The sequence below is a fragment of the Sapajus apella genome, unplaced genomic scaffold (genome assembly GCF_009761245.1).
Source record: "Sapajus apella isolate SASKATOON/1434 unplaced genomic scaffold, GSC_monkey_1.0 scaffold18, whole genome shotgun sequence".
Taxonomy (NCBI): Eukaryota; Metazoa; Chordata; class Mammalia; order Primates; family Cebidae; genus Sapajus; species Sapajus apella.
Genome location: NW_022436958.1, coordinates 2,525,134 through 2,541,368, shown reverse-complemented (window position 1 = coordinate 2,541,368; position 16,235 = coordinate 2,525,134). Strand labels below are relative to the sequence as shown.

Sequence of the window (16,235 nt, the reverse complement as noted above, 5' to 3'; positions counted from 1 at the left end):
TGTATTGGCTATACTGTGAACCCTCATGGCCTACAAGAGATTTAACTTTCAGGATTCCTGTGCTAGATTACAGATGCTCACAAGCAGGAACACTTATTTGATTGCTGTACTTTAATTCATAGAAAGGCATTGTTCATTGAGTGCTCTAAGCCAAATAAATATATGAGCCACCTAACATAATGAGCCACTTATGTTAGGCACTTGTTCACATTCATAAAAACAACAAATGATATTATCTTGATCATACCCTTCCTAATAAATGGTGACTAAATGATATCTGGTGTTTTCTTTGTGTGCAATTTCTTTCCAAGATGTGTAGGAAACTGATTTGCTTTTGATGAACCTGTGCTGCCTACAAATTAATGTCCACAGATTTTCTACTTTATTAATTGTCTCAGCAATTTAGCCAGCAATGATTTATATGAAATATTCCCTCTTGTTGCAGGCTCCACAGTCAGCTAATTGATTGCTGTATGAATTATGCATCCTAAGCCAAATGCAAGGATGCATGAAAGAGGCAGCCAAGGTCATTTCCCACCAAAGAGAACTACAGTGACTAAATGCCTTTTTAAGACAGGCTTTATTACTTTAATTTTGCTGCTTTCTTCATATATACATCAAGTCCAGAATAATGTGCAAACTCTAAAGTCACACTTTTAATTTATAAACCAACACAGACAACCAAAGTTTAATATTCTGTAGCCAGACAAGGCTCATAATGGAATTAATTTCATAGAGCTAAGGAAAGAGCCAGAAATCTCATATAAGTGTTCTTTATCTGGTTCCAAAATATGCCATATCTCATCAAATTTATCTATAGTATATTAGCACTCAAAAATGACTATTCCAAAAATAAGCATTTTAATTAGATGAATGATACCTTGAGACCAAGTGCAGGGTATTTGGCGTGTCAGCAGATGACAAGAGACAGTTTGGAAAAGTTACAATCAATTATCATTTATTCACAGGAAGAGAGGGAATGTTTTGTATATTCTAAAGGATGTATTAAGAAGAGGATATATGTGATGCTTCACTAAAACTTTTCAGAATAAAGCAATCAAGTTGGAGTAGTGAAAAAATGTTGATCTTTGGTGTCTCAGTGGCTTAGTTTGAATTAATTTTTGCTTAGCCATCTATTAGTTGAATGACTTTAGGCGGTGTACTCCTCTGGACCTCAGTTTTCTTACAAAATAATTAGCATAATAATGTTTTGCATAGTTATTATAAAAATTAAGCATGACTATCAGAGCTAGTGAAATCAACAACTTAGCCTTAGTTAGTACCTTGATACTTGGGTAGTACACAATAGAGTCTAATATCAGATATAGATAAATACCAGACGTGCTTCTTGACTTATAAGTTGCATGGAAGGCTTATAAAGAAACCCTCTAATTTTTTATTTAAAATCACCTCCAAGTGGTTATGGGACCATATTACTATATGCCTCTAGACCAAAGAAACATCTTTATGAATATTTTTTATATGCCCAAAGAACTCTTCTCAGGCATTAACCACAAAAAATGTTTCATGACAAACCACAGATACACTGGGCATATCACACCACACTCAGGCTGTGATAGATAATGTGTGTGTTATAACTTCATATTAGGGGCACCAATGCCTCAGAAGAGAGGAATTAATCAGAAACTCTTTAAACCAGTGTTTCATGCCTTAATGCATATAGCAATCACCTGGGGGTCTTATTAAAAATGCTAATTCTGGTTCAGTAGGTCTGGGATGGAGCCTAAGATTCTGCTATTCTAACAAGCTTTCTCTTGACATGAAGTATCTGGACCATGGACCACAGTTTGAGTTACAAAGCTGAGTGCTTTTCAAGCCTGGACGCACATGAGATTCACCTGGAGATCTTTTTAAAAATAATGATGCTTGAGTTCTTTCTTGGACTAGGTGAAACCCTGGGGTTGAAGTCTCAGCTTAGGTATTCTTTTAAAGCTTCGTGAGTGATCTTTCTATGTAAACCCATGATTGAAAACCAGTGTTTTAGATGTACGGGTTTCTCTTTTTGCTAATTACATTCACAACATTATAATTTTTTGTTCAATATCTAGTTTTGCTGTTTCAGTGGCACCTGCCTTGGATCACCTGGAAGCTTTTTTTTTTTTTTGTACTCCTCTTTTAAATAATTTATTTTAAACCTATCATAACACACAGAATGCTTTAAACACTAATATATAACTCCCTAATAAAGATAAAGCAAAAACAAAAAAGTTTATCTTGTTAGAAACAAGATACACCATCAATTACGATCTTCAAACATTATTGCACTTTAACTTTCATAATTTGGCAAAGCATTCATGAAACAATCTGCAGACTAGTTTTAACAGACAAATAACACCTGTAAGCAGACATGACTGTCCTAAATTGTTTGTTAGGTATGAATTTTACAAACTTTACTCATATTACCAGTAAAAGTGGAGCTGGAGAGTATTGCACCTTTTCCAAGCTGCCCAACGAGAACCACCAATAGTGTGGTGGAACTTACAACCCTTTCCAAGGCCACAGCTCTTTGGGCCTGCAGATGTCAGCCCACGCACCTTCCTGTGCTTGTGGACTGGTTTGGTCATCCACTGGGTGTCAGGATTTCTTCTGCTAGCTTTATGGAGTGGATTAATTAGGATAACCTCAAAAAATTTGTGTGCGGAATCTTCACCAACCCAGTAAGAGTTCAGGACTCTTAGAGCCCTACAGTGATGTCCAGCTCGCTCCTCTGCAATGGACTGAAGATTCGAGGAAACTTCAGCTGGTTAACACCATGATGGACAGGCTTGCCATAAGTTGCACCCTTAGGAACTGGGCTTTTTTGGCCACCATGGCAAACACAGGTCCTAAATATAATGTAACCTTGCTTGGCCTTGTAGCCCAGTAGGCGTGCTTTATCAGGCTGGGTGGGGTGGGGAGCCCTGTGGAGAGCAGAGATCTGGCAGTACTGCCAGCAGTGGGCCCTCAAAAGAAAGCACAAGACATCATACTGCTTATTCCTCCATAGCTCCTGGATGTACTTGTTTGCACCCATAATGGCTCACTCGATGGCTACCGCCAGATGGAATGTAAAAGGCCTTACTTCACACCTGGAAGGTTTTTAAAAAAGACTGCTGGGCACCATCCTCAGAGTTTCTGATTCAGCAGGTCTGGAGTAGGGCCTGAGAAATTTCATTTCTAACAGATTATCAGGAGATTCTCAGTTATTGGTCCAGAACCCCAGCTTTAGGACCTGACACTTTATTTTTTCATGAACTTCACTGGAGGAGAGATTGTACCTATGTATCCACCATTCTATCATCTGTACCTAATATGTTTATGGCATGAACTAATCTCTTTTGGATAAAAAAGTAATGGCGAAACCCTATCTCATTCATAGTGAAAACAGAACTTTGGAAATATTCACCCAACTCATTCAGGATAATGCTTGCCAGTGAGCCACAACAAATAACATTGGTTTAGGGATCTCTGCTACTGTAGACCCTAGAGTATCTGGGGCATTTTCATGAAGGTTCTGATTATTTTTTCCTGAGCCACTAATGTATGATAATGAAATTGGCATTCCATCAACTGGTTGATCGACTGTTCAGGTTTCCCTTCAAGGTGGCTTGAAATAGCAGAAGCAATAGTTTATTTTAAATAAATAAATTTATTTCTTTAATACATACAGTCTCTTTTAAAGGGCCATCTGCTTTCAATTTTTCATCTAAACCTTCTGAAAGCTCACCAAGTGCCATAAGATAAAGAGACCAATAGTAAGGCGTAGCATCACAGGCAATAATATACCTATCATTGTCAAAGTACTATAGGGATTACTCCATAATGGCATTCTCTTACATCCTAAAATTATGAATATGTTTTGATTCTGAAGGAAACCAAAATATGCCACTTCCAAATATATGTCTTTAATATATTTTGATATGGCTATTCAGAGAGGCTGCAGACCATAGTAAGAGCTTTTACAAGCTGTCCTTTTGTGAGGAAGATTTGCATCTGTAGAGGAAATCTACATAAGTAAAGTTAAGTAAACAGTGAATGCAAACAGACTTTCTCTGAGACCCCCCTCCCCACCCCTTACAACCTGATCTAGATCTAGAAAAGATTAACTCACAAAGGATACTAAAACTCTGATACTTTTGGAGCTCTGACAGAGAAACTTTTACCTCAGGCTCCTATCTATCCCGAGCTGCTACCCAAGAACTTTTATCTGCATAATAAGACAAACTTTGCATGCCCTTGTCAACCTGAAATAATTGACAGGATCAGAACTCACTTTTTAAAAGTTTATTTAAGTGAAAAGCTGGGAATAGCTATCCAAGAAACATGGACTCTTAAGAAATGGAGTCAGTGCTCTGAAGTTAAAAGTTAAGTTCTTCCTTGTTAGCAGAAAACAAGGACATTTAGTAGGATTATAACATTTTCTATATAAGCCTCATTTATGACTTACAACCAGCTGGTTTTTTTACAGCGTGTTTTCATTTCCTTTCCAATTTAAAAGTGTATTTAATATTCCATCTTAGACAATGTGATAGTAATGAAGTCTTTGTGTAAGAGAGGAAAGAGGAAAGTTAATCTATAATGAAGATCAACAGTGAATAGGGAAGGGGTCTTCTCTGGCACCCTTCAGTCCTTTACAACATTTTATAAAACACTGTAGGTAAAGAAGAGGCTAATTGATTACCAAAAGAACAAAGATTGCAGCTGCCTGGGTTACAGCTGTCTGTCACATGACTCAGGTCCCATTATCACTTTCCCTTAAGGCTCAAAATATCTGAAAGTTCTAACAGCTTAGATTCTGAATTACTTATTTTGACACCATGCTTTCCTCCCATCATTCTCTGGGAATTCCGCCTTCTTCCTCCTCCAGAAGCCCCAAGCTCCTCATCTTTTTGTCACTTCACGATGGTGTAAATACTTCAGCCATCTGTTCTGTCCTTTGAATCTCATATACATTTGTATGCCTTTCTCCTGTTAATCCATTTTAAGTTTGTTTTATAGAATCAAGTTATCAAACCTTCATAAAGGGAAGGAAGAAAATTCCTTTTGCTCCTACAGTTTAATATTAGCCTTTTTGCAACAAAAAAATCTTAATATGTATTCACACTAATATTTCAAGGTGAATTTTCTCGAACTAGACATAGGAACAGCACAGAGCTATTAGGCTGATGATTCACTGTTTTTTGACTCTTGGGTTACACATTTATTTAATCATCATGATCAAATATTTACTTTTGTGGAGGTTCCCTGATGAGAAGGTTTAGTTCTTGCCCCCTGAGAGCTATAGAAAATCTAACAAATCTGATACAAGTTACTTACCCAGATCGTGTGTTTGACTGCTGTGCAAAGAAACTACTAGGTATATCCAAATATTCTAGATAATAAGAAATGTTCAGAAACCCCTGAATCTCCCAAATCTTCTTAGAATCGTTAACAGCTATTGTCTTGATAATTTTTTATTGTACTTTTTACTTTATAATTTTTAAGTAATTTTGTTACTTCCTCAAAAAACAGGATTTATTTGCCTGGTAACCAATGACTCTTCACAAGAATGCAGGTTTTGATCAATAGTTTTATTACTTGGCCCAAGTAAGGAGAACACTGAGAGTATTCTCCAAAGCACTGTCTCCTCGAGGGAAAGTGACAAGAGGATTGTATAGGACAATATATAGGAAGAGAGTGTGTCATCACACGTAGAAGAGGGGTTCCAGTTGTGCAGACACCGTGAGTGATTATGCCAGTTCACAAGTCGCATGTTATGGTAATAAAGCTGTAGCTCCTCCCAGGTGGAGACTTTTTAGCAGGATAATGAGGGGCGTTCACTCAGGCTCATCTATAAGTTGCTGGAGCCTGTCAGAAGCTGGTTCCAAACAACAAGGTAACTGTATTCCACAATGGATTTGGAAAAAGACCGACTGCAGGGCAGAAGGCTGTAGAACAGGCTGATTGCTAAAGTTGATTAAATTCCTGTAATCCTTGGAGACCTTCACTGTCTGCTTACAATTTTAAAATTTCAAAGTTTTTTTGCCATATGATAACCTAAGTTCTGTGAGGTAAAAAGGCTTGTTTCTAAACACAATTTGTCAAAAGTGGCAGCAAGAAGTTAAATGACTTGTATATATAATCACCTGATGGGTTCATCTTGCCTGCTTCCCAGAAAATCTGATGCACTGAGAACAGTTTTTTGCAATAGAAAAAGAGTTTAATAAGATCTGAACTGACTAAGTGGAGGGACAGGCATTTTATTAGTGCTTAAATCAGCCTCCCTAAAAATTTGGAGGCTAGGTTTTTTTAAGTGTTTGTTGTGCAGGGGGCTAAGGAATGGGAATGCTGATTTGTTGGGTTGGGGATGAAATCACAGGGAGGTAGAGCTGAAGCCACGTTTGCAAAATTATGACTGAGACAGAGAAATAGATCTAACTTAATCGACTCCATCCTGCTTCTAACCTGTTCTTGTTCATTCCCTGTTCCAAGCTGTTCTTGTTCATTCCCAGGTGTAGGCTGAACTTACTTTAGGAGAAACTTGGTTTATAGCTTATTTAAGACAAAGACAGTAACAGCCCTTTCCCAGGGCAGATCTCCTTCTTGCCTGGGGACTAGATTGCCTTTGTAGGACTAAAGTTAGCCACAAGATTAGAAATTATGGTTCAGGAGTCATGCATCTGGATGCTACAAGATTCTGACCTTCCCTAAACTGCTCCTAAGATCAGTGCTTGAGATATTTTGCAGACCCTGCACTTGATGGGTCAGCTGGCATCACCCAGATTGATAAACTGGCTCATCTGATTTTGTGGCCCCCACCCAGGAACTGACTCAGTGCAAGAAGACAGCTTTGACTCCCTATGATTTCATCCCTGACCAATCAGCACTCCTGGTTCACTGGGTTTCCTCCACCCACTAAGTTGTCTTTAAAAACTCTGCTCCCTGAATGCTCAAGGAGACTGATTTGAGTAATAATAAAACTCTGGTCTCCTGCACAGCTGGCTCTGCATGAATTACTCTTTTTCTATTGCAGTTCCTGTGATAGATTGGCTCTGTCTAGGCAGCGGGCAAGGTGAACCTCTTGGGCGGTTACAGAGCTTGTCTTCCTGTACTGAGTCAGTTCCTGGCTGGAAGCCAAAAGACCAGATAAACCAGGTTACCGGCCTGGTGGTGCCAGCTGGTCCATCACAATACAGGCTCTGAAAAAATACCTCAAACACCAATCCTAGGTTTTATAATAGAAATGCTACCTATGGGAACAACTGGGGAGGTGAAGAATCTTGTGGTCTCTGGCTGCATGACTCCTGAGCCATAATTACTAATCTTGTGGCTAATTTGTTGTTTCAAAGGAAGTCTGATTCCAAGCAAAAAGGGGTTATTTTTGGGAAGGGGCTATTATCTTTGTTTGGAAGTTAAGTGATAAACTAAATTCCTCCCATAGTTAGCTTGGCCTGCACTCAAGAATGAGCAAAGGCAGCTTGGAAGTCAGAAGCAAGATGGAGTTAGGTCACATTTCTTTCACTGTCACAATTTTTGCAAAGGTGGTTACATACAGTCTTACAGCTAATAGGAGAGTAGTAACAAAGACTCTAAGCAAATTTCTAGTCACGCAAGACTATCTGAATGAACTTGCATAAACAAATGGAAAAAGGCCATATTGCAGCAGGTTGTATCCATAAACTAAAGACCTGTAGACACGGAGAGTAGGTTTCATCCTTCATATTGAAAGCTTTACAGGCTACATGCTTAGGATTTATGTATGTTATTTTCCCTCTGTGTATTTTCCTGCCTGATCAGTGTCTCTGGCCTCTTGAAGTCTTCGTAGAAGTACTGAAAAAATGCAAACAACCCTGTTTTCTGAAAGTGAAGTGATAATAAGTTACTTACTATTCATTTTGATTTAGTTGCTCTTTCTAAGGGAAGAAAGAGCAGGAAGCTGCTCTTTCTACAGGAAGCTGCTGTAGCGAAAAGGTGCTCCAGAAGTGTATACTCTTATCTATGGGATACACAGGCAACAATGTGTATGTGTGTGTGTGTTTGTGTGTGCATATGTATTGTATATGTGGCATACTTTTCTTACCCTAAAACTTGGGGTTAAACTTTTGTTAAAATAAAGACATAAAGTTTGTGAAAAAATATGCTACATGCTGAAGATCTGTAAAACTGAAAAGAAAAAAAAATGTAGAGTGCAGTGAATCAGCCAAAAAGCCAAGAAACATGTGAATCTTAGCCTAGGACTCCACTGACTTTAAGGCAGTATTCATGTATATTAGCCTTTGGTAACACTCTGCCTAAAGAAGGTCCAGAAGATTGAACCTGGAAATACAGAAGAGGGATATGTTTTACATAGTATGGTTTTAGAGTCAGAGCTAGAAGGAATGAGTGGAAGGTACAGAGAGACAGATTTGGGTTTACATATAAAATAATTTTCTGGCTGCACACGGTGGCTCACACCTATAATCTCAGTATTTTGGGAGGCTGAGGTGGGGGGATCACAAGATCAAGAGATCAAGACCATCCTGGCCAACATGGTGAAACCTTGTCTCTACTAAAATCCAAAAAATTAACCCAGCATGGTGGCACGTGCCCAGCTGCTCGGCAGGCTGAGGCAAGAGAATTGCTTAAACCTGGGAAGTGGAGGTTGCAGTGAGCTGAGATTGCACCACTGAACTCCAGCCTGGTGACAGAGCAAGACTCCATCTCAAAATTATATATAATAATAATAATTTTCTAACAAATAACATTGTATTCATGAGAGTGTTCTGTGTGTTTATATAATATTAACTGTATCTTTATTCATATTTACTAATGATATTACTCCGATGAATGGAGGAACACCAGGGTTTTTCATCTGGAGTCTAATTAGATAAAAATGGCATGAACACACTTGGAGTAGTTTTAAGGAGTGGAGAGTTTAATAGGTAAGAAAGAAGGGAGAAGAAAGAAGAAAGAAGCTTCCCTGTACAGAGACAGAGGGAGTGGATTCCAAAACCAAGAGAGAAGACCCCCTGTGCCAAGGATACCAGCCAATTTTATTAGGAGGCCAAAGGAGGCAGTGTCTGATTTGCATAGGGCTCAGGGGATTGGTTTGACCAGGCATGGAAAAAACTGGCCCTCCCACCCTAGTCTTTTAATATGCAGATGCAGGGCTCCGCGATGTTCTACACACGTGGGGATATGTGGGGGCGACCATGTTGCCAGGCATATGCTGGGGGCAGCGGCATGGGCAAGAGGACAATGCTGGGGATTGCCATGTTGGGTGGTTCCGGTTTCTAATAGTTTGTATTTGCATATCAAAGGTTGCCACCCCTAAGAGCCAGCCCTTTTTTTTTAGATAAAAAACGTTTCTGGAGCTGCTTTAAAAAGAAACAAAAACTTTCCAAGGACCCCTTTTCATCTCTATCTGCCTAAAATAATGTTTTAATAATAACTTCTCACTAATTTAATGTTTATAGAAATCCATTTATACAACACAAAATCGAATTACCAGGATGTTATGAAATGTGCTCATCTTTCCAGTCAGGAAAGCCTGTAGAAATGGAATTTGAACCTACGAAGTTGGGCTCTGAAGCCTCCAGCTCACCTGTGAGGATGTGATACCTCTCTGATGCTTTGAGATATAATGGATTCCCTATAAGCAAGTTATTTTTTATATTATCGAATTTGTTTAAATGAAAAATGGGTCCAGGTGTGGTGGCTCCCTCCTGTAATCCCAGCATTTTGGGAGGTCAAGGTGGAAGAATAGCTTGAGGCCAGGGGTTTGAGACCAACCCAGGCAACACAGTGAGACCCTGTCTCTACAAAAAATAGAAAAACTGGCCAGCTGTAATACCAGCTACTCCAGAAACTGAGGTGGAAGGATTGCTTGAGCCCAGGAGGTCAAGGCTGCGGTGAGCCACGATGCTGCCACTGCATTCTAGCCTGTGTGACAGAGGAACACTGTGTCTCAATAAATAAATAAATAAATAAATAATGAAAAATAGTCTTTGTCAGGTATGTGCCAGAAGAGATTTCTGCTTTAGTTAGAAGTTGTACTAGATAATCACTAATGTGATTATCTAATTTAATTCTAACATAAATTATCTCGTTTAATTCTAAGATTCTGTTATTAAATAATCTGGGTTTTCTACATTTTCATCATGTATTCAACTCTCAGTATTATTGTTTTGCTACTCACTTGAGTTTACCTACCATGTTAACCATGCTGTAGCAAAGCAAGTCTTAACTTTTGCCATGATCCACATTTATAAAGAATAGAGACTGATTCCATAATATAGAAAATGACTATGGCAGCTCCAGTCTGTACAGTGGCTTTAGTCTGTTGAAGTTGTCATATATAATCAGAGAAACAGCTTTAAGGAAACCTACTTAGAAATAAAATTATTTTGTATAATGGAGTCTGGTGTTATCAAACATGATCTGACCAACAATGGGGCAATTTAAAAAGTGTAAGTGAACTAGATTGGTTAATTAGATATAGCACTTTATAAATGTGGATAATTGATCCGGAGGAACCAATAAATATCTGAAGAGCTCAATAATCACTTTAAAAAGTAATCAAGCCATGTAATTCTTTCTGTAATTCCATCTGTAAATCAGATCATGAAGAAAATTGTCTGAATCAAGAGAAAGAACATAGATATTTCAATTCATCTTTGATATTACCTAATTAAGTTGGTTACCATGTTGCTATAAATATACTGTTTTCTAAAGCCTGCTGATTATCATCATTCTGAAATGTAATCCAGGGTGAGGTAAGAGAAGTATGAGTAACATAGTGGATTTTTTTTTTGACAAAACACAATTTGAAAAAATAATTGCAAATAAGATGGAGAAGGTAAACTTATTTGTTGTTCTGAATTGGAAATATGGAGAGAGATTATGTAAGCTGGGATGGTCTTTTGTTAGTAACCTTCATTGCTTGATAAATCAATCCATAATCCCAACCACAATTACATTCCTTCTGGAAAGAATACTACACTAGTGGAAACTAATTAGAATGAAAACCCTGTCTATGAAAGTAGGAATTTTTATACTGAATATTTAACAAAGTGTCAAGTAGTGCTAATGAGCTGTTTTAGGGCTAATTCTGGTAACTACAGAGTGAAGTAAGGCCACATTTTCAATCCAAATGATTCACAAAGTTTACTTAGAATTCAACTTGCAAAAACTCTCATTGAATTTTTGTCTCCCCACATTTACCTTATCTAAACTAAGCTACCTCAGACTTTTCCCCCCTAGAGTTCATATTTGTGTGTTACTACTACCTTGGAGAGTAGTGAATATCGAAATAGGAGTTCTGATAGAATCCATAGGGACTTCATAGAAGACCACTAAGAGATGTTGTGAGCCAACATTTTCCTTAAAATCCGATCTAATCAAGACTTCTTAGGGTCTTTAAAGATCAATTTGAAAAGAGAAAAAAATCAGCTTAGCATCAATAATGCACGAATAGTGTTATTAACAGCCTTTTAATCTTTTAATAAGTCGTATTTTTTAATTTATAAAAAGATAACAATCGATGATCATATAAAAAGAGCAAAAGGTATTTAACAGCTAAAAGTTGACAAAATTAGATGCATACAAAATTAGGAAAATAAATTATCACAAACATTTATAGGCGTGTCCTCCAAAATTTGTGCTTATTAATTTTTAAAAATTTGTGAATTTGAGCAAGTATTTAATGAAGAATTAATACCAATCCTTCACTAACGATTCAGCCTTTCACTATTGAGAGAATACTTCCCAGTTTATTCCATGAGGCCAGTATTAGCATGATACGAAATCCAGACAAAAGTATTTTAAGAAATTAAGACAACCGACCAATTATCTCCTGATGGATGCAGACAGAGACATTCTCTAAAGACACTAGAAAACTGAATAAAGTAACATATAAAATGAATTATATACGGCAACCTTGTGGAATTATTTTACAAATGCAGTGATTGTTTAACATCCAAGAATAAATTATTGTAAAACATATTAATAGAAAAAAGACAACAATAATGCTCATCTTAATAAATACAGAAAAGCATTTGACATAATCCAACATTCAATCATGATTTTAAAAAGAAACCAACAAAATACAAATAGAAGAACACTTTCTTGCACTGATAAGGCTGTGTATCATTACCTATTGAAACCTTATACTCAATGAAGAAATACCACTGGGAAATTGGCCCTATCGTTTCTAAATTTCACCAATTTTAATTTAGGAACTAAGTTATTCTTAAAATGCTACTGGGTTCTGTTGATCAAGTCTCCTAAAGAAGGAGCCTAAAACTGAGGTGGTTTGATTGGTCATGAACTGAGTGTGGTATTTTACAAGAATATAAAGAAGTAATATTTAGAATATCAGGGGAAAAAATACATGCTCATCTGAAAAGATGCAAAAAAAGGTATTTTCTAAAATTCAGCATTTTATATTGATTCAAGACGCATAAAAACTGGTAGGATTTGTTTAATCCTGTAACATTATTTATCAGATAGATCTCAGAGAAAGAAGAACCTCAGCTCGCACTGGCATACTCTTGTCTTACTGCCATTAGAAGAAAGACAAGGAAGCCACTGTCCCCACTAATATTTATGACTGATAGAGGAAAATAAGCAATACCTTTAGACAAAATTGTAAAATGCAGAAACAAAGACCAAGTGGCATTTTCAGATGATTTGATTGCCTGACTGAGAAACCATGAGAATAGAAACCAGAAATAATATTGGCAACTAAATATAGCATCACTCCAGGAAGTTCAAAAGACTGCATATAATTAAGCCATGTGTAGGAGGTGCATGGAACCACGAAAGTATAAAAAGGGGAATTAAAGACTTTAACAGAGGGACCTGCTCATCCCCAGAGAAACATCTCAATATTAGGTCGGGTGCGGTGGCTCATGCCTGTAGTACCAGCACTATGGGATGCTGAGGGGGGTAGATTACAAGGTAAGGAGTTCGAGACCAGCCTGAACAACATGGTGAAACCCCGTCTCTACTAAAAATACAAAAATTATCCAGTTGTGTTATGCACCTATAATCCCAGCTACTTAGGAGGCTGAGGCAGGAGAATTGCTTGATCCTGGGAGGCAGAGGTTGCAGTGAGCCAAGATTGTGCCCTGCACTCCAGCCTGGGTGACAGAGTGAGATTCTCAAAAAAAAAAAAAAAAAGAAGAAGAAGAAAATCTCAATATTGCAATGAAGTTAAATTTTCATCCAATTTATTTTACACATTCACTTTAGTTAATTTAACATTTTCCAAGTAACATTAATGATTAAAAGGTATATAGATACACACACATACACACACATTTATTTTTCTGAAAAGCAAGAGTAAAAAAAATGCTTAAGGCCGGGCGCGGTGGCTCAAGCCTGTAATCCCAGCTCTTTGGGAGGCCGAGGCGGGTGGATCATGAGGTCAAGAGATCGAGACCATCCTGGCCGACATGGTGAAACCCCGTCTCTACTAAAAATACAAAAAATTAGCTGGGCATGGTGGTGCGTGCCTGTAATCCCAGCTACTCAGGAGGCTGAGGCAGGAGAATTGCCTGAACCCAGGAGGCAGAGGTTGTGGTGAGCTGAGATCGCGCCATTGCACTCCAGCCTGGGTAACATGAGTGAAACTCCGTCTCAAAAAAAAAAAAAAAAAAAAAATGCTTAAAACATGGAGAAGAAATACATTAATCAATTAGAACCAGGTTAAGTGGGTTTTAGAAATTGATTAAAATGGCCTTTAGAATCACAATGACTAAAAAGAAAACCAGCAAACACAAAATGATGCTCAGCCCTACTAATAATAAAAACTCTTTGGTTTGTGTTTGGAAATGATCCCAGTGATAAAACTTATAGATAATGAAATGCTGGGGTTGCAGGAAACAGACTATGACTTATTGATATGCAATTTAGATTCGAGACTGAAATATTTTCTCTATTAAATGAAATTTAGGAACTGAATTACTTAAAATTAAGCAGTTTCCAAAACAGCAATGTAGAGACTCTTTGAAGAAACTCACTTAATTACCCAACAGTGAAACGTTTGGTACTGTGAAAGTGAGCTATCTAGCTGGGCTCACTGGGAGTGGGGCTCCTAGACAATCTTTTTACTTGACCCTTGGTGTAGGTGTGAGACCCTGTGCCCTCACAGAGGAGAGTGTGCAGGGCCTGTGTAAGCAAACTCTCACAGATTTTGACAAGAATCACAAAGCCCCAGATGTCTAGTAGGACAGAGAAGCACAAGGACCTGGGAAAGTTCTTCACTTAGGTATGAACCTGCTCCTGTTCCTCCTATGCACATGCAGAGCAGCCCTCCTACTAGCTCTTCTATGCTTCTCACCTTCTTGAATATGGCACTCTAGCCACCATTCTGGATAGAGCAGAACCCAGCAGGTAAGAGCAGGCACCTCCGCCTTAGGACAAGAGAAAAATACAGCTATTACTATTACTTTCAAGCAACTTTAAGTACGTACATGGTATGTAACACCTTGGAGATGATCCATGTCCTTGGAGATGCTCCATGTGAAAAAAGAAATTTCATGGTAAAATAAGTTCAAAAAGCACAGCAAAGTACGCACTTCTCCTCTACATAGGCAGAAACATTATACAAAGTTGAGAGAAATCTGAAAAAAAAAAAAAAAAAAAAAAAAAAAGGAAAAAAAAAGGTTTATTGCAACATTTGCCAAATTTACTTGACCACAAACCACTCTCCCTTTTTTTCTTTCGCTATGCAGATGTTGTCATTCTGTAGAAACAAAATTTAAGGAGAACCTTGCTTTAAAAATTGAAATGATTTCCATCAGTTTTTAATATTTTAATTATATTTTGATAAGGAGGAAGTTTTGTTTGAACTACCATGTTGCATTGGAAAAGTGGAAAATTTTAGGTTTAGCTTCTAGAAGCAATGTTCGGCTAGATTATTTTAATAATTTCTCCCTCAAAAACTTTACAAAAAATCTGAATAATATATTATTTTAAAACATTGAAGAGAATTTAAGAAACACCAAAGCTACTTTTGACCTGCATTTGTGTTTCCTCTAAATTGGGTATGATAATTTAGGAAGGCAAGTGGGAAAAAAAATCAAAGACCAGGATTAGCAGAAGTAAGAGGTTTAAGAGACAGCTTTATGCCCAGTTAGCTGGGATTTTAAAGAACTACAAGCTCTGAGTGAGGGTCAACCAGAAGTACACAAGGCATGTCATGGAATTGCAACCTGAAGTTTAATATCTTGCATAGTCTAGACAATCTTAAGAATTGAGTTGGTTTTGAGTAGGTCTCTGATTAGTGTAATGTCCCCAAGAGACTGTCAGAAGCAAATGTAATATCTCTAGAGCAAAATGTCTTAATCCAAGTCTGCAGACTAATTGTGTGTATACTTGGCTAGGCTATGGTATCTAATTGTTTGGTCAAATACCAGTTTGCCTGTCTGTTTATTTTGAGATGGAGACTCACTCTGTCACCAGGCTGGAATGCAGGTGCGCAATCTCAGCTCACTGCAACCTGCAACACCCTGGTTCAAGCGACTCTCCTGCCTCAGCCTCCCTAGTAGCTGGAATTACAGGCACACGCCACCACACCCAGCTAATTTTTTGTATTTTTAGCAGAGACAGGGTTTCACTATGTTGGCCAGAATGGTCTCGATTTCCTGACCTTGTGATCTGCCCGCCTCGGCCTTCCAAAGTGCTGGGATTACAGGCATGAGCCACCATGCCAGGCCTATTTGGCCTGTTTTATTAAAAAAAAAAAAATTGGATATGTAGTAGGCATATATATTTATGGGGTATTTTGATAAAAGCATACAATGTGTAATAATCACATCAGTGTAAATAGGGAATCCATCACCTCAAACATTTATCCTTTCTTTGTGTTACAAACAATCCAATTGCACTCTTTTAGTTATTTTAAAATATGCAATAAATTACTGTTGACTGTAGTCTCCCTGTTGTGCTATCAAATACTAATTCTTCTTCATTCTAACTATATTTTTATAACTCATTAACCATCCCCACTTCCCCACATCCCATTACCCTCTCGGTAATGGTTCTACTCTCTATTTCCAAGAGGTCAATTGTTTTAATTTTTAACTCGCAGAAATAAGTGAGAACATGCAAAGTTTGTCTTTCTGTGCCTGATTTATTTTACTTAACATGATGTCCTTCAATTCCAGCCATGTTGCTGCAAATGAGAGGATCTCATTCTTTTTTTGATGGCTGAATAATAATCCATTGTGTATATATACTATTTGTAATATAACCATATTACTATGGCTGAA

General features: G+C 37.7%; 1 pseudogene across 1 annotated transcript; it reads right to left on the bottom strand.

The window, feature by feature from the left end:
- Positions 1–2,206: 2,206 nt before the first annotated feature.
- LOC116556865 lies at positions 2,207–3,034 on the bottom strand (annotated as a pseudogene). The gene has a single exon (XR_004271203.1). The product of XR_004271203.1 is annotated as a 60S ribosomal protein L15 pseudogene (transcript).
- Positions 3,035–16,235: the final 13,201 nt, after the last annotated feature.